This window comes from Syngnathus acus, chromosome 22, assembly GCF_901709675.1.
Source record: "Syngnathus acus chromosome 22, fSynAcu1.2, whole genome shotgun sequence".
Taxonomy (NCBI): domain Eukaryota; kingdom Metazoa; phylum Chordata; class Actinopteri; order Syngnathiformes; family Syngnathidae; genus Syngnathus; species Syngnathus acus.
In genome coordinates this window covers 4,924,644-4,941,430 of record NC_051106.1, presented here as the reverse complement: position 1 = coordinate 4,941,430, position 16,787 = coordinate 4,924,644, and the positions used below count along the sequence as shown (strand labels likewise).

At 42.7% G+C, this 16,787-nt stretch overlaps 1 protein-coding gene across 1 annotated transcript in view; it reads right to left on the bottom strand.

Moving 5' to 3' along the window:
- Positions 1-5,286: 5,286 nt before the first annotated feature.
- The window catches only part of LOC119116257 (G patch domain-containing protein 2-like), a 28,254-nt gene continuing 16,753 nt past the window's right edge, over positions 5,287-16,787 (bottom strand). Inside the window, exons 7-8 of the mRNA XM_037241506.1 lie at positions 5,628-5,781; positions 5,287-5,512 (exon numbers count right to left, since the gene is read on the bottom strand). The gene's annotated coding sequence lies outside the window, so the exon portion shown is untranslated. The remainder of the gene's footprint in view (positions 5,513-5,627; positions 5,782-16,787) is intronic.

Genomic DNA, 16,787 nt, shown 5'->3' with positions numbered 1-16,787 from the left:
ACACTGGTCACCTGCTGTCACATGTGACCGCCGACCATCACCACTGAATGATGGCTGCCGTCTGTGCTTCACACGCGCGTACGTGCGCACACACTGTGTACTCACGGTTGGAGCGGATAATCCAAGCCGAAGCAGTAATACGAGCACGGCAAGAACATAATAAATCACACATTAGCGAGTGCGGCTCATTGGGGGGTGTATGTTTGAGAAAAAGCACTGCTCTAGTGGTTAATTTGGTTCTTAATGGAAGGCAAAATTTCCAAAGGAAAACTTTCATCGGGTGCAAATGACTTTCCTCAGTTTTCACTTTAGTAACACAAAGAGAGTGATTGATAAATGCTGGCAGTGCATTGCCAGCCCATGCATGGCGTAGCTCATTTAACGGATTTCTGTAATTTCCCCATAAACAATGATTAATAAATGGCAACCTGCACAAGTGAAAAATAGACAATTCGGAGAGGTATTGCTGAGAGAGCTTTTTCACTTGTAAATTGTAAATCAGATGGAGTAGCTTACCTGTCTTCAGCATTGTTTTTGGAAATCATTATTGTCATATCGTTTGATTATATCATTGCTGTATATCTCGCTATGCTATCTAAATGTTCCTCTTTTTTTATGCTTTAAATCATCCCAAACATTTTGACTAGAGTTTTTCATATTCTTTACAGCATATTTGGCTATTTGATAAATTAAAAAAAAGTAAAATGTTCAACACTAGATCATTTTAAATCATGTAGGATGTCCTTCATACATGATAAACCGAAGACCGGTTTCACGTGTTTACGAGCTGCAGTGCGGCACAGTAGATCATGTAGCTAACCCGTCTGTCTCACCGTCAACAGCTCCTATGTTCCAGTTTGCTCCGACATTCCAGAATCATTCCAGTCTGACCGGTACGTGAATTGTTTGTGTGCCCTGTGACTGGATGAAATGCACCTCTCGCTCAAAGTCAGGTGAGATAGACTTTGAGTCCTAATCAGGACAAGTGATACAGAAGCTAGATGGGATGGATTGCTCTCTTTTCACCATAGACTTGCGAGAACCATGTCCCCTTCTGAATAAATCAGAGTCCCCATTATATTCTTTAAAAAGTCATGTCCCCTGATAAAAAGGGCCACATCACCCATGTGGTGCCACTTCAGTCAAGTGACCTTGTAAGCAAGGTGCCATGTGTCGCAGTAGGAAAGGCCTGGAGGGAGGACGGGTGGACATATCATTTCCCTGCATGCCTGGTACCTGTGCCCTACCTTTTTTTCCTCTCACCGCAGGCCCAGCACCACGCGGGCCCAATGCAGAGTGAAGAGCAGCTCCAGGCCTTGCAGAACATGACTCCAATTAGAACCCGGGATCACGCTTGACTGCCTTGGCTCACTTGTCCTACAAAGATACCAGAAAAGTACAATCCATTCAAAAGGAATACAATCAGAATTGAAACTTAAAATGAAAAAGCAAAAGGGATCTGTGACATGTTTGTTTTGTGTTTTCACAGGCCCAGGGATTAAAAAAAAAAGAAAAGACAGTCAAGTTAAACAGATGAGAGCGATGGAGAGGCCTAGCTGCTTCTCCCCTGTGATTAAAAATGTATGTTGCCACACGCAGCCTTTGGTGTGGAACTCTCCTGGAAAAGGAGCTGGTTAATATTCAGGCCCATGTCTGGCTAATGTCTTAAAGTGATAAATAGGAGGGGGGTTGCTGCCGTTTGATTGTTCTTCACAGGCAGTCTGGGAGCAGCAGCACAGGGGGATTTAAGGTGGAGGAATCCTCTCAAAGCTCCTCATTCGTTGGCTCTCAGACGCCCATCATTAATTGGGCCTGTCGACATGACTCCTCTGTACCCAGGGCCACTGGCAGCTTGCATGGTGGATGAGCTTTTTAAAAAGAGTTCAAAAGAGTCCTTGCCTCATGAAAGACATTCAAATGACGTGAAATTGCATTCATGTCAAGCCTTGCAGGCATATTCATACAGTACACTGGCATAATGTTCTTGTTCCGGGTCTTGCCTATCTGTGTGACTATATAATCATCCTCTCGGGACCGAATTTCTCCGTAGAGCGTGTGGCTTGCTCGATATTAGCATTGTGCATTTTTTTCTATTTCAAATGACTATATTGAGATATGTTAAACAGGTGGTACGCTATGATGACAAGGAAATATTAACTCATCAAATGGAAGAAAATGCAGTGTAAAAGGCCATTAGTCACTTATATGACTTAATGGAGTAGGTTACAAAATGACATCAGGCTGACAAATTCACAGTTTGGTTAATATTTTGTCAAAAAATGTATATTACCGTATTTTCCGCACTATAAGGCGCACCGGATTATAAGGCGCACCTTCAATGAATGGCCCATTTTAAAACTTTGTCCATATATAAGGCGCACCGGATTATAAGGCGCACCTTCAATGAATGGCCCATTTTAAAACTTTGTCCATATATAAGTCCATATATTTGGACACGCCTGCTGTAGTGGCTCAATATTGGTCCATATATAAGGCGCACTGTCGGCTTTTGAGAAAATTGGACGTTTTTAGGTGCGCCTTATAGTGCGGAATATACGGTATTGCTCAGTCCACCTTTATGGGTGATATTTTACTGTGTTGGAAATTGTTTGCTCGCTTTGATGATGCAAAATTCTTGTCTGTTATCTGTCTTTGACAATTTAAGAAAAGTTTTGAATTGTTGAACAGGCTGTTGGGAGGCCTCACACAGCGTTGCGCCAACAAGTCTCTTTGCAAATGTCGTCCATTTTTCTGTTACATTTTCCCAATCGCATGCTCATCGAGAAGCCTCCCCTCCCCTCCTCCACCGTGGAAGTAGCTTCTGTTATGGCAGTGGGAAGGCTAACCGCAGCGGGAGAGCTCCTAATTAACGGCCTATTCATTTGTGTGGAGGGAAGAGCTCCTGCTTTTCGAGCACTTGTTTTATGGTGGCGCTAGGGAGCCCCGTCCAGGGATTTGCAGGGGGATAATTGCCTTTGCCGCAGGCTGCAGTAATCTGGTCGGCTAATTCATTATTTTAATAAGTTAGCTTCTCCTCGGGGGTGTGCTAGCTGCGCTGCGCCTCAAACCTTGGTGGTGCACCTCGTTATTGTGGCGCTCTTTTTACACCGCCGCCCGCACGGGGTTAATAACTGTTATTAGCCTCTCTCCTCATCCTGCAATTTCTCGTTTAACTGGGGCGATTCAAACGAAACCTTTGCGAGCGTCTAATAATCAACCTCTCTGCAAGCAGGGGTAATCCCTATGAAGGGGCCCGTATACTGGAGAGGGGTAATGGATGCAATCGCCTGAGTGCCTTTGCCTGCGCTCCTTTCATTACGACCCCTGATGTTGTTTTTGTTGTTGATGCCGCTGTTGTTTTTACTCAATTTCTTGAAAATCATTTGAGGGAGGAGATATTTGCCTCCAGCAAGGGAAATGGATCAGGTTTACACACACAAATAAGATGATCATTAGGTTTGCGTAACTAATGGCTTCATTTAGTCCATCATCTTCCATCTCTCTAATAGCTATGCAGTCAGCAGCATAGGTGTGTGTGTGTTTGTGTCTGTGTGTGTGTGTGGTTTTTAATGACTCGGGTGCAGTCAGACATTTTGTGGATTGGCTGATTAAAACCATGTCATTTCAGCAGACAAGGAATAAAGGGAGGGCTTTGTGAATAGAAGCATTTTTTTTTTCCAAGTCCAATTTTAGAGATGGTGACGGTATGATGCACAAACCTAACGCTAGAATCAAATTATGAATAAAGCACGATCATAGTTAAATGTTAAACACGTGATTTGATGGATGGACGGACGGACTATGCTTCTCCACTAATTTAATGCCTCTTCAATTTTCCATGTATAATAAGGCAACTCAACAATATGACTGCTTTCTATTTTAATAATGAGACATTAGGAGTGCTTGGTGGGCAGTCGCGAGGAGATGACTGGCTTGAGTCCACATGCCTAATCTGTCATGTTCCGTCCTGTATGCTGGCTTGTTTAGCTGTCATCATGCTGGTACCTGCCAACCACAATGAAATGGGCTCTTGGATATTAGAGAGACTATCTCTTCATCTGTATACTAAACTAGGGTGGAGTGATAAGTCACATGGCCCCTGCTCTTGGAACGGACAGGGGCGATAACGTGCAGAATGGAAAATTTTGCAGTGCTCCATGGTCAGTCATATGACTGAAAGATAAACATTCGCACAAATGTATTTCCTCATCAATCTAACTACAAGCAATTAAGTTAGTTGAAATGTTGCGCAATGTTTATCCAAGAGTGCGAAGGTCTATGAAGGGATCCGGCATGGAAAAGTTGAATCTGCACTCGGCCTTGCGGTTGTGCTCCATAAAGTAGGCACATGATAGTAAATGACCTGGTTCGCTATTAACTATTATCCCCTTAATGTCCTTCCTTGCTTATGCACATATGGAGCTTTGGCCACGTGCGGGCCCGCGAGGCCGCCCGGGGCTCGTTTGGGGCCGTGGCTTTTCAAAGACCTCTCCGCCATCTGCTAGACCAGCGGCCCGACTCCTGGTGTCGGACTGACGTGGCTTCGACAGGGGAGACAAGCGACTGTCCCACATCCAGGTGTTCACCATAGTGTCATCCATAATGATTTCTGTAAGCTAATGTTTTAATTTCTTTTTTAAAATTGTCATTCATGACTCATTTGTATGGGCCAGTACTGATTGTGTGTTTTGAGATCAGGTCTACTTTGAGGCTGATCAGTGATGCGCAGCAAACTGCCCTTTGCCCTCAGCCCCTCCCTCGTATATTCATTAAGAACATATTGCACGGAATACCAACTTTGGAACAATATTACTATACCGTATTTTCCGCACTATAAGGCGCACTGGATTATAAGGCGCACCTTCAATGAATGGCCCATTTTAAAACTTTGTCCATATATAAGGCACACCGGATTATAAGGCGCACCTTCAATGAATGGCCCGTTTTAAAACTTTGTCCATATATAAGATATATACATTTGGCCCGCGGGCCGGACTTTGGACACGCCTGCTGTAGTGTCTCAATATTGGTCCATATATAAGGCGCACCTGAGTATAAGGCGCACTGTCGGCTTTTGAGAAAATTAGAGGTTTTTAGCCTCATAGTGCGGAAAATACGGTACTATAGCACACTAACACACAATGTCAGCATCAGGGAAAAAATGAAAATTTTCGATATCAACTCTATTTTCTGGCTCCTGTGGATATTTATCAATAACTACAAAGACAATCATACTATTTTACTCTCCTGTATTGGATTTAAAAAGTTTGTGTAGGTCTACCTAGTATCATGGCATGTGCGTTTTCTTCCTCCTCCATACCTCATCCCTCCCAACTTGGATTCCACCTCTTTTTTTAGGAGCTGAAGTACGTCACAGATGGAATTGCCTTCACCAGCAATGCCCTCTTGCTTCCTTTCATCGGCTGTAAAAATAGCTTGGGAGTGGTGTTCTCATAATGGCAGCACAATCAATATTCAGTCCCATTTTGGCTGCCGTGCCCCCTTTGCTCATCTGCAACCCACAAAATAGGACAGCTTGCAAAACTCAAACACCAGGTCAGCTAATCGCACTTCTATTGCCTCAGTCATCCATACTGCCACTCTCTTGCCCCAGCGAGAGCTCTCACCCAAGGGTCAACAGGACTGTTCACCACATCTCCATCCAAACTCCCCTCCCGCCAAGTGGATCAGAGGGAGGCTGACGTTGCTCCTATCTGCCGAGAAAATGAGATCACACCACTGCGAGTGGGAGGGATGCCTTTAGCGAATCTTTATTCCGGGCTACAAGATAAAAGCAGAAAGCCATTTGCATGAACAAAGTGGGCATTGTAATAATAATCAGGCACTTAATGTTAAAGATGGGATCTACCACCATTTATTGTGCGTCCCACCACATACAGCAATGTGTGACACTCTTGCAACTCTTTAAGTGTGCATATGTTGTTTCTAACACACTAATTCTTATTCACCACATACCCCTCCCCTCTCACACACACACACACACGCTCACAAACAAACATAGACATTGTCAATTCCAGTGGGGAACCTTGGAGGGCAACATATGATGGCCTGAGGCTGAGTCTCTTTGGTTGAAGCATCAGTCAATTCCCTCAAGGCTCTCAGTGAAAACACAAACCAAGTGGATTCTTTACATTGCTTTTTAAATACGGGGCATAAATATTAAATGCAAGAAAATAGTGAATTTGTTTTGACATTTGCAGCTCACAAAAAACACCTCAATGCTTTAAGTGGACACTGGAATGACAAGAAGCATGCAAGTCGGCATTTTTTTGGGACCGCCATGCTGATTTTAGGGGTCCCACAAGGGACTGTACTCAGCCCATTGCTTTTCAAGCAGCTGATTCGTGACTGGGTTGAACTTCATTAAGTTTACAGAGGACATGTGGGTCAACTGGTCCACTGGTAGAAAACCAGAATCTCTTCCTCAGTGTGAGAAAACATATAGAGATGGTTATCTAACCAGGAAGTAGAAAGAGCCAAGTGGCCTGACCCCTCCCCCTCAGAAACCCGTTGATCCGCTGCAACAGAGAGCGCACGAGACTCTGCAAAGAATAAAAGGGAGCCATGGATTATCAATAAAATCAATACGGCGTTGTGTTACATGCGCCCTCTGACCTAAGCAAGCTGACTAACTGTGATGTCTGCACAACAATGGCAGAAGATTGTTTTAATGTGTCTGCAGTCAGCCGCAACTGATGCCGCCAGTCCGATAATGTTCTGATGAATGAGTCGCTCACCGGTGAACCGCATCACATGACGGTCACATTTTTTCTGCCCTTTAACGAGATCTGTATGCACAAGTGCTTTTATTTTCCAATGTTTAACCCGATGTCTCATTTATCAGAAGCGCTCATGAGTATGCAGATTATTCACAAATGATCATGCAGTCACTTTTTCAAAGCTCTCCATAGCTCATTAGTATTCTGATCACAGTTATGAAAAGCTTGTTTCAATATATTTTATCATCATATATCCCATACAGTCAGAAATGTATATCAGAACTATTCTTTGAATTCATCCTGAACATTCCATATTTCATTTTTTTTAACCATGGTTGCCCACAGGTACATTAACCCTTTCCGCTGTCTCATATTAATCGGATGCTTTTTTTTTTCTCGTTAAATGTTTAACTTAAATTGGGAGCCTCATAAATATTCCAAATCACTCGTCTTGTGTTTGATGAGGAAATGAGCTTTGTACCCTCCGTGATTCCCCAGGCAAAAAAAAAAAAAAAAGCCTACAACTTGACTCTTGGAAGCAGACCTGTGTACGCTGCTTTGACAGCCTTTATTAACAAGCAGCAAATTGTTTTAACAATGCGAGAGGGGCTGCTTTTGTGTGGAGATAATGATGATATCTCTTTTTTTTTCTGGCACTACATGTTGCCGAAGTAATCATAAAGGTTTCTGCTGTCACTGAGAATGTTTCAGGTGATGTTGAATGACAAAAAAGTTCGATTTGAGTGAATTTTGGAGCAAATTGTGCTCACTCTAGAAAGAGCAAACATCTCAAAGCGTGTTTTTTTCGTCAGATAGATTTTTTGAAAGGTAGCCAAACGTTTGGGCCCGTCTTTTCCTCCCTCGACTCTGTGGTCATTAATCTTCGGTGTAGGTGCTCAGGACTCTTGACCCTCTGCTCCACTACCTCCATTAGCGGCATGACAGCTCAACTGGAAGGTTCATATGCGCTGCCTCATTCCCACCCCTTTTCTCCCACGCCACTTCACCTGGGCAGGGGGACGGAAATCCTATGTCCCTTTAACACTCGTGTTCATTTATATTTAAGAGATCTCGCCTTATCCGAACGGGAACGTCAAATGAGCAAAGGGGGGGAAGCTAAGGAGAGGTGGAAACGGCAGTTCTTTGCTTTATGTTTCATATTTTTGCTTTATGTCATATTCTTGTGACTCGAGAGCAAAAATGCCACATTTTGAAAGTAAATTTAAAAAAAATACCGTTAAGTAAATATGCCAATTTTAGATTAAATTGGGAGAAATCATTCTAATAATAATCAAACCAGTGAAAACACGACTCAAAAAGATGGCAGCTAATTATTCCCCAGTCTCAGAGTTGTGAGTCTCCACCATGACCCGATATTGCGACCCCAGTTTCACTTCGACTGGAGAGTAAGTAAACATCCGGCAGCTGGGCTACACACATACAGAAATGCATATATATGCGGATGTTTTCACATCACACGGCAACATAAACAGGCATGATTCATGCAGGCTGTATTTTAACATATGCAGAGTCTGCATGCGCAGGCCACCATACGCGAAAGCCCAAGGCAAAGGAAAAGACAAATGTCAGTCAGGATGGGGGAAAGGTTACGGCCAAGCACAGAGATTGATACTGTTAATTTGCTCCCTGGGGTTCATGAAGTCAGTTCACATACTGATCTGACTCTGCTAACTCAAGAGATATATATTCAACATGGCTATGGAGCATGATAGAAGAATCGACATCCAGCTTTCCTTTCTATTTGTTACTATTAAGGCTTTATTGGGTGAAAAATGAGGGGAAATAGGTCTGATTTGTCATTAAAAAAGAAAAAATGTAAAAAACAAAATGGAGAAAATAACCTAAAATCAATTTTCTATAAATATCATAATCATACATTCATTCCCAATATATAAAGAATATACTCTACACCGTCACATCCATAATTGCGCGTATGCACACACGCCTGGTGGTCCCGTCAGTACGCTGCTCTGACTTTCAGGGTGCCCCCGCCCCTCCCGCACCCGTCTCACTGAGGTCACCTCGTTGGTATAGCAAGCGCAGCAGTCACATTGTGCTTCAATGCAGACAGATTGCTTATAATAACCTTTCATTTTTCCTTGTCAGCAATTTGCAGGATAATTTTGGCACCCTTTAAGGATCCAACTGTCCTAATAAGAGGATAAAAATAAACAAGGCACTATATTGGGATGGCCTAATCCTATTTACAAGTCAGAATGCACTCTAGCCAATAAAATCAAGGTCCCTGCAATGTTGGTATGTGAGGCAATTTTCACCATTTCTTAAACAAGCAATGAAAGAGTCTGATGCTTTTAGACTGTTTGGATTTGATAAAAGGATAAAATGTCACTTTTCAAATGTCATTACCGCAGAGCAACACAGAAAAGGGCTTGCTGTCATTTCTTGTACGACACCAAACATCAGCTGTATTTATTTCCGATTCAGCAACGTACCAATTTAGCAACAGATTACATTATAAATCCGTTTTATTTTACTCTGTGGCTGTTTAAAAAACTGTCAAACTTTCAGAGGTTGAACATATTGATTCCTAACTACGTGTCAATGACATTACGTATCGTTCTATAATCGGCCAGGCACAAATGAAAAATTAAATATGTCATAAGTGTGACGAATTGCATGCAAACGACATAGTTTAAAAAAGAATAGAAAGACTCATCAAACTGCTAATGTCAGCTTGGCCTTGATGAGACCACACACACACACGCGCACACACACACACACAACACATTGTCTGTTGATAAGATCTATCCATTACGATTTAATGCAGCTTTCTCATTAAAATAACCGCTTTCCAGTCAAACATATCACCAATATGTGTAATTCCTACGCGCAAGCACAAGCTGCAGTCTTCCCTGACTACGCAGTGTAATCTATGCATTAATAATATGCGTGAGGAACCTATAAAATGGTGACTCAAAATGGGGTTCACGCAGGGGCACTGAAAGGGAGCGAAAAAAATACATATATAAACGTGTGACATTAACTTGGCGCCTCTATTTATGCCATTTCCCCTACTCCCTTTATGTATCTAATATTTCTAATTTAGCACCGTGCTGGAAAAGTGACACAAGGCGCCATAAATTCCCTTCTAATTCCAAATAATTCCGATTACATGGACGAGTAGTTTTCAATCAGAAAGATAATCTGGATGATAGATGGCGGGATAATTGGCTGTCTGTGCCACGTAAATATTGTGTCGTTCTATTAATCTTGCCGAATGAAGTGTCAAGCTGTCACTCATTCGTCAAACTGAATTAGGAACTCCAACGGATAAATAAATGCATGCGCTGTGTTGTGTGTGTGTTTGTGTGTTTGTGTGTCGTGGAGGGAGATATAAAATGAGAGCAGGAAGCTTTAATGGCCTGGAGTCAACTCAAGAAACAGGGCCGGCAGAGATGAATGCAGCGGTTGTTTGTGTGCAGGTTGAATTATTTAAAAAAATAACGATTACAATGTAAGGTAGAGACATTGAAAGTTTTGAAATTTGACATGGGAGGAACGTATTGCAGGTTGGAAAAGTTGTACGGTTCCAATATAAAATGAATAAAGTTACAAAAATAAAGTCAGATTATATTTATTTATTATTTACATATTTATTATTTATATTTATTTGTGCTCAAATAAAAGTGGGATGTCGAGATGAAAGTCAGAGAAGTTGCTAAGTTATGAAAATATTTTTGATGACAAGAAAAAAAGTGAAAAGTTACAAGAATAAAAGCGCATAGGAAAAAAGTTGAGTGGGAATAAAAATCTGAATTTTCATGAGGAAAAAGTTGCCATGTCATGAAAAAAACGAAATTTGCACCAAATACATAAAAAAAAAAAACAGACAACGCATTTATCCAAATATAAGAAGAGAAAACCAAATGGTACGTGTTGCAATTAGTATGGAAGGCGGCGATATTTATTTTCCCCATCATTCCAAAACTGATAAGTATCTTATCGCCTCTTTAACCTGTAGGACAAGAAGATAAAAAAAAAATCACGCAATGACATCCTCTTAATTTAATTTATAAAGATCATAATTAACGAGCTGGAGGCTGCACGAGACCCCATTTCACAGGCAGAGAAGAAAAGGGCTTAGCCAATAAGTGTCAAAAGGAAGTTCTCATTGAATTGGGAATGAAATCTCAAAAGGTCAGCTGTAATGGAGTTCCATCTTGCCTTTTAATGTCCTACATCGGCTCCTGCGAGAGCCTACCTGGTGTCAAGTGGGTCATAATTGGCTCCTAATTGCGGCCGGTTAATAAACGAGAGCGTGGCGTGTTTATAAAGGCAAACAAAAGGCCGGGCCGGTCCAAATCATCATTGCCCTTCGACGTGGTTATTATCTGCCAGCATGTGAAGCCTGGCCTTGACGCATGACAGATTAGATCTCCGGTGAGAATGGGCTGTCCATTTATCTGCCTGATAAACTCACAGCCTCTCTCCATTTTCAGTCATCAGAAAGGAAATGAGATGAACAATGTAATGATGCCAGCCCACTAGCCCCCCAATATGCACGTGGAAAGAACGCCACCGTTTATCGCCGCTTTGATTAGGAGCAAAGGAAGAGGCTTTAGCGATGGATGACTAAATGAGTCCGAAATTCCGTTTCGTGAAGGAATCCCGCTCTCCTTTGTGTGGGGCTGCGCCATTCCACAGCTCTCCACTTAAATTTATGTATTCGTGTGGTCCTGCTGCATTTCCCCCTCGTGGGCCCGACCCCTCCCCTCCCTGACACGCATAGCAAGCATCCCGGGCTCGTCGTAAAGTTGATATCTTCACTATTCACGATTACAATAAGGCTTCCATTTTTTTGGGGTTTATATTTATAGAAAAATTGAGTAGCTTCCAACATCTTTAAGTGGAACCACATGGACTCTTCCTGGCTGCCCTGGATAATATATTTTATAATTCTTAAAATGCACACATACAGTAAGTAACTTGACAATTGGGAAGTGTTTGTACTGCCACTGCTGTCTCATTTTGATTGACCCCGACGTGACTTTTAGCGACCGACAGGTGAGGCTTATGCGAAGCCATCAATGTAGCCTAGTCGTGACCCAGCTGCTGACTTCAGAGATTCATAGTTAAAATTAAATTACATTTAATTGAAACACACTTTTTTTTTAATCTGTGACATTCAGGAGTTGATTGATTAATAAGATTGTTCAACAGCAGAAACTACCCAAATATCTTTCTTGCATTTTACACAAATGTTTTTTATTCTTTTCATTAGTTAGTTTTTTGTTCATAAATCTAACAGGGATAGCTTCTGTAGTAATCTAGTATCGTCACTCAGTTTGCTGAATGGAAGATTCCGATTAGGAAAATGACTCAGTACAAGAATCATCTCGTCGACATGAATGAGTTCATCTCTGTCATCGCCGCTCTGAGTGAGCTTTGCGGATCTACTGTCAGAGGGTGTCAAATTTCCACGTCCACACTGCAGCCTTCTGTCTCACTTGTGTCCGTTCATCAATGAATTCTTTGATGGGACGCCCGACGTCTTTCAGTGTGTGCCTCGCCATGATCTGCAAGGCCTCATGGTTTTGCACCGCATAACACCTGGAAGAGTCTAGTCAAAACAAAAGCTACTCTGTGAGACGTTTATTGGAGATTCATTCCCAATATTTCTCAAGTAGGGAAAGATTAATATCCAAGGCTGATGTGCTCAGGTATTTAAAAAAAACAAAAACACCCACTTAGTCCAATCTTCGATCACACCGACGATGCATGTCAGCAGATGCCAAAGCAATATGTGGTGCGGAAATTCTCAAATCATAAATCCAATTCAGGCCAACAAACAAAAGGCCCAAAAGAACAAAAAATGTCACAAGAACATCAATGGAGAACAAATGGTAAAGAATCTGACACCTCTCTTAATGTAAGACACAAAATTAAAAATCAGCTAAAAAAAAATCAACACTCACGTCTGGTCTATATGGATTTGTTTTCAGTTTTTCCACCTGAAAAACAAAAATTCCATTGATGAAAGGATCCAAATACTCAATGGTTATTTGAGTAGTTTGTTTTGTACGGTTGCAGATCTGTAAAGGTCATGTGACATGTAAAGTCCGAATCATGTCACCTTGATTGCGACCACTAAAAGGATTCCAGGGAAAAACATTAGCACTGCTATTAAGAGCTCATGTCGAAAATCGTCTGATTTGACTTGTCCCTCTCCAGTTTCCATACACCTGCTTCTCTTTGCCTGTCCTGCCCTTCCATTCGGCGACCCCGTCCCCTCTTCCTGACTTATCTACACTTCAAAGCACGTTGACTGAATTATCTTCGGCTCAGAAGAGAAGAAGGAAACAACTGTCATCGGCCTTCGGTCGGACGGAAGGAAACTCTTCTCCGACAGCTGGTTGGCTAACTTTTTTGCCGCTTAATTCTGAGGTGGAGGGATGTGGAGGTGAGAGTGTAAAGACTGGGAGCACATGAAACCCCCCGCCACAGACAAACACATTCAGTGTTTCCACTCATAGGGCGGGCGGTGTCACGAGATTTTCCTTCCGTGGAAGCTGAGGTCTCCGGTTTGACCACAGAGGAGGTGTTGAGAGGGAGAATTGGGGGGGGGGGGGGGGGGGGTTGAGCCCACACGAGGACACGGAAGGGAGACATGAAACGTAATGAGGTCAAAGAATTGTAATGACAATAATGCCGTTTTTTTACTTTACAAGAATTTTTTCCATTAGCATAATATAACTTCCAGTACGGGTAGCTACAGAGAGTTGATTTAAAGAAGGCCGAGTCCTGCACACATACACGGAGATGTCCCCTCTGGCCCTCTCGTCTGTCTTAGCGCTATGGAGCATGCACAAGGTCATCCCGTAGCCAGTCACGACACTCCAATTAAGGCGACTGATGGACGCAGCTAATTGGTACGATTTATAACCTCCTTTTATTATGCTTTATGAGGAAAGCAAGTGGAGGGCATTACCATTTATTGGCCCCGGGCTCCACACTGGATCACTGTCATCCAGGAACTGTCCAGCGCGACAGTAGAGGGCTGCAGCACTAGCAGAATAGTCGTAGTGGCGCAGTCGGTGTCCCTGTAACCTTTTTGGCCCTTTGATATAATTGCAGCTACTGGCATAAGCTCAAACTGAAGGAAAAGCGAGACGGTTCAAATATGGACGAGGGAAAAGGAGTTCAAGATCCAGCGAGCCAGAGCTGAAAGTTTCATGGCCAGGCATGCGGGTGAAAGCAGGCAGGGATTCTGTAATGAATGTGTGGTTATTGATTGTATTGTCAGGGGGGGGGGCAGGGTCCCGTGTGCGATGGGCCCCAGTCCATCTGTGGACAATGCAGTCAGTTACACCTCAGTGCTCCGTCTAATAAAGAACAGGCAGATTGATGTCACCGGCAGGCTTGAACTCTGCCTAACACTTGCCAGGCCGCACACATGCGTGTACAGTAGGTCAGTGCTGAAGCTGCAATTTTTTATTACTTTTCAGTGAAGGGAAAATTGCAGGAACTATTGTTTGCGGTTAATCAGATGCGTAAAATATGAAATGTTCTATACCACCTTATTATTATATATACACACACGTATACACACACACAATGAATAGACTGGATTGTGTAAACACACTAAAAAGTTTGTCATAGAAAGTCTATGGTCACCCCCCCCGTTAAAACACATTCTCGCCTTTTACCAGCAGCTAATAAAGCCGCAACACATAAAAATCATTTTACAACTTTTGCAGCTGATTGGCCCGCAGATAACATCAGTGGCCTTTGACAAATAAATGGTGCAAGAAGTGGAAGTCAGCTAGTTAAAGTTGCATCCTTTCGGAGGAAGTGAAAGCCTCCGCCCGAGCGCTGCGATGCACTGGAGCAGTGCGGCCACTGTGGCAACGTGGCGAGCGATTACTCCTGTGCAGCCAGCCAAAACACAAAAATCAATAAACAATCTCAACGTTTCGGAGAGGCCTTTCGTCTGACTTAATAAATGTCTCAATCCACTGTCATGACTTCATTTTGCGCTAACGTCTTCTTCGTGTGCATCTTTTGCCGATCAATTAGAAAATGAAGTGCCCCTGCGATGGTACACACACAAACAATCCTGGACCTGTGCACAAGGTGAGTGGTTATTTTAGTCGTAGAAATCCGATACTTTTTGAAAGCACTCTCTTAAATGCTCATCCACTGCTTTCAGGATATTTTCTATCTCATGTTCATGTGATGGGTAATTTTATCTTATCTCGTAATGGAGGAGGATTTTTCTCATCAATATCTGCTGTATTGTGGTCATGTATTCTTGCCCCAACTAGATCACGGATTATTAAGCTATTGTTTTTTTACCGATTACTGGCAAATCAGAATTTACAGTTGCGGGAAAAAAAAAATATTGCCTACTGCGAGTGTCGAGTGGTTCAGGAATGTAACCCAGTGATACCGTAGCTGTATTTCACAGTGCTGTACATGTTGGGTATGGTCAAGTAACGACTCAAATATGTAGTTTAAGTCGCCGTTTCCCAGCTGTCAGCGGCCAATGACAAGCACGGCATCTTTCTCTCAGGCTGCTCCAGCTGTCACAGGCCTTAATCCCAGCGCTGGAGGGATGACGAGTGAGCCGAGTCAGAGCCTTTGGTCTGTGACTGGAAGCTCCGGGAGAATTTCACGCACCCCACTCTCTTGTTTCCCATCGATTCTGCCACTTCCCATTATTGTCAATCAGTGCGGGCCATCTCTATTGGAGACGCTGTGCAGGGATGAGGGCTGCGGGGTGCACGGTCAAAATGCCACGACGGGGAGCGCTAGGGGTTGCCGTGATATATCAATGTATTGATTTATTTATGAGAAATTGTCAATGACTTGGGAATTTCATTAAACTAAATGTATTGTTGTATAGTAGAGTGACTTGATGTGATAGTAGCAACCAGCAGAGGGTGCAAATAATTTAAGACGATCTAGTTTGCTGCCTAAAAAGGTTGGTGTGGAAACTGAAAAGAAAAAGTAGGGAAAGTGAATTCCCTCTTGGAATCAGAAAATCGGTTTTGAATTAAAACACCCGAGTATATGGCTAGAATCAAATCGTTTAATCGTATTAAATCGTCTTTTATTACCGATTATTGGAAATGCAACACTTACAGTTTCATCTCGCCCAAATCGATTCAAATCCTAATCTCACTGAATCAAACCATATTGAATCATTCAACTTGAAATGGAACAGTCCTTGAATATTATCGTAGCCAATGAATCGAATCGTCTTCACTGCGAGAGATGCGAACCTTCCTTAAATTTTGTTAACACCAGCTATTTTTCAGTAAATGGGACCAAACGTGATTTAATTACAGTTCCCTTTTAAATTTAAATGTAAATTGGCTTAGCTCGGAGCCTCATGATCCGGTGGCCTTTTGTTTTGCCGGTGGAGGGAATTAATGGAATATTATTTCTCCTTGGAATAAAATTGAGCGGGAAGTGAATCAAATATGACTTCAAATGATTATTATTATTTAAAAGTAAATAAATAATAAGAACAGAGGGCCAAATCACAACAGAGGCTGTTGACCCTGAGTGAGCACCCGTCTTGGTGCCGTGCGGGCCTCCTGGTCAGCTCGGGCGAGCAGGCAGCAGCTATAAGCCGTGGAGATTGATGGGAGAGGTGGCCTCCCTCCCTGCACTGTAAAAGATTATCCGCTCACCCGCTGGAAACAAAGCTGTGATGGAAATTCGTCTCGCATCATCAGCAACAAAATATCTACACGTCCAAGCGGGAGTCTCTCATTTTTCATGGGCTATATATTAAATAAAAAAAAGGGCATTAAAGAAAAAAGGGAAGGGGGCAGTCTGAGTGATAGTGCTGGTTGGTATTTTTTTTTAAATGGGCTACTTGAATCAAGGAGATTATAAGGTTTTTATTGGCTGTCAGGAAACACAACTTTCCGCGTACTTCACCCGCTGAAGCTTGTAACGTTCTGATTAGAATGCCAGCCAAAATGAAAAGAGATGGTGCTTGCGTAAAAACGCCGGAGGAGACACAGTGGCAGGCTGCGCTGGAGTCCACCGACT